General features: G+C 48.0%; 1 protein-coding gene across 4 annotated transcripts in view; it reads right to left on the reverse strand.

The window, feature by feature from the left end:
- The window catches only part of bsnb (bassoon (presynaptic cytomatrix protein) b), a 263,285-nt gene that overhangs the window by 84,440 nt on the left and 176,345 nt on the right, over positions 1-2,500 (reverse strand). The window lies entirely within an intron of this gene.

Raw genomic sequence — 2,500 nt, forward strand, 5'->3', positions numbered from 1 at the left:
CACACGATTCTGCAGAGTCTTGTCAACCAAGACAGCCCCACAGTCCCCAGAGCCTCAAGGAACTCCGGGCGGATCTCATCCACGCCCGGGGCCTTGCCACCGAGGAGCTTTTTAACTACCTTGGCAACCTCAGCCCCAGAAATAGGAGACTCGACCACAGATTCCCCAGGCACTGCTTCTTCGAAGAAAGACATGCTGGTAGGTTTGAGGAGGTCTTCGAAGTAGTCCTTCCACAAGATCCGCAGTTGAGGTCAGCAGATCACCATCCGCACCATACACGGTGTTGACAGTGCACTGCTTCCCCTTCCTGAGGCGGCGGATGGTGGTCCAGAATCGCTTCGAAGCCGTCCGGAAGTCATTTTCCATGGCTTCCCCGAACTCCTCCCATGTCCGAGTTTTTGCCTCCGCGACCGCTGAGGCAATGATGTACACCCTGTGAACATTTTTTTAATTTAAGTATCCCTTAATCAGAGCAAAGCATTTATGGTTCAAAAAAAAGATAAAGAAGTAAAATACAGCAATGTGTCATCGGTTTCTGATTCATTAAATTGTATAACAGTGCAAAATATTGCTCATTTGTAGTGGTCTTTCTTGAACTATTTGGAAAAAAATATATAAAAATAACTAAAAACTTGTTGAAAAATAAACAAGTGATTTAATTATAAATAAAGATTACTACACATAGAAGTAATCATCAGTGCCCTTTTTGGGGATTTCTTCACAAAAAATAAATCTTTAACATCAATATTTATGGAACGGTCCGTTCCCTGTACGATCAGTGCCAGAGCTTGGTCCGCATTGCCGGCAGTAAGTCGAACACATTTCCAGTGAGGGTTGGACTCCGCCAAGGCTGTCCTTTGTCACCGATTCTGTTCATAACTTTTATGGACAGAATTTCTAGGCGCAGTCAAGGCGTTGAGGGGTTCCGGTTTGGTAACTGCAGGATTAGGTCTCTGCTTTTTGCAGATGATGTGGTCCTGATGGCTTAATCTGACCGGGATCTTCAGCTCTCGCTGGATCGGTTCGCAGCCGAGTGTGAAGCGACCGGAATGAGAATCAGCACCTCCAAGTCCGAGTCCATGGTTCTCGCCTGGAAAAGGGTGGAGTGCCATCTCCAGGTTGGGGAGGAGACCCAGCCCCAAGTGGAGGAGTTCAAGTACCTAGGAATCTTGTTCACGAGTGGGGGAAGAGTGGATCGTGAGATCGACAGGCGGATCGGTGCGGCATCTTCAGTAATGCGGACGTTGTACCGATCCGTTGTGGTGAAGAAGGAGCTGAGCCGGAAGGCAAAACTCTCAATTTACCGGTCGATCTACGTTCCCATCCTCACCTATGGTCATGAGCTTTGGGTCATGACCGAAAGGATAAGATCACGGGTACAAGCGGCCGAAATGAGTTTCCTCCGCCGTGTGGCGGGGCTCTCCCTTAGAGATAGGGTGAGAAGCTCTGCCATCCGGGAGGGACTCAAAGTAAAGCCGCTGCTCCTTCACATCGAAAGGAGCCAGATGAGGTGGTTCGGGCATCTGGTCAGGATGCCACCCGAACGCCTCCCTAGGGAGGTGTTTAGGGCACGTCCAACCGGTAGGAGGCCACGGGGAAGACCCAGGACACGTTGGGAAGACTATGTCTCCTGGCTGGCCTGGGAACGCCTCGGGATCCCCCGGGAAGAGCTAGACGAAGTGGCTGGGGAGAGGGAAGTCTGGGTTTCCCTGCTTAGGCTGTTGCCCCCGCGACCCGACCTCGGATAAGCGGAAGATGATGGATGGATGGATGGATTTATGGAACATGTCCACAAAAAATCTAGCTGTCAACACCGAATATTGCATTGTCATATTTGTTTTCAGTATTATTCAATAAATATATTTATAAAGGATTTTTGAATTGTTGCTATTTTTAGAATATTAAAAAAAATCTCACGTACCCCTTGGCATACCTTCAAGTACCCCCAGGGGTACTTTTGAAATGATGCTACATTAGCAGTGGTGCTACTTTCTGTAGCAAAGCTTTTGATGCATAATTGTTCAACATCTTCCCGCTTGAAGCCAAACCACGGGCGGACGATGGATCCCGTGCTGTTTTTCTTGGGAATTAATTATTCCTTCATTTGTTACTAGATTCGCCCTCTCTCTCTCATATTACCACCCGCACCGCACCGTTTAACATCACAGCTAGCGTCGCTACCTGTCTGCTTCGCGGGAGCATGTGACGTTGCACACATGACGTATGTGCGCTTGTTTTAAGTCTCTGTGAGAAGGAGAGACAAGAAAGAGTGGGAAACGCATGCAGTGTAATGCCCACAGCCAGGGGCGCCGCTAGGGATTTTGGGCCCCATAAAAAGAATCTTTACAGGGCCCCCAACACAGCGGCAACATTTTTTGATGCTATTTTACATACAATTATGCATTTTAATGGTATTTTTGACTATCATTACCATATTTTTTGACAGGTCAGTGCACTAGTGGAAGGCTTTTTCTGTACATGGGAGAAAAGCACACATGGT

The sequence above is a fragment of the Nerophis ophidion genome, linkage group LG16 (genome assembly GCF_033978795.1).
Source record: "Nerophis ophidion isolate RoL-2023_Sa linkage group LG16, RoL_Noph_v1.0, whole genome shotgun sequence".
Classification (NCBI taxonomy): domain Eukaryota; kingdom Metazoa; phylum Chordata; class Actinopteri; order Syngnathiformes; family Syngnathidae; genus Nerophis; species Nerophis ophidion.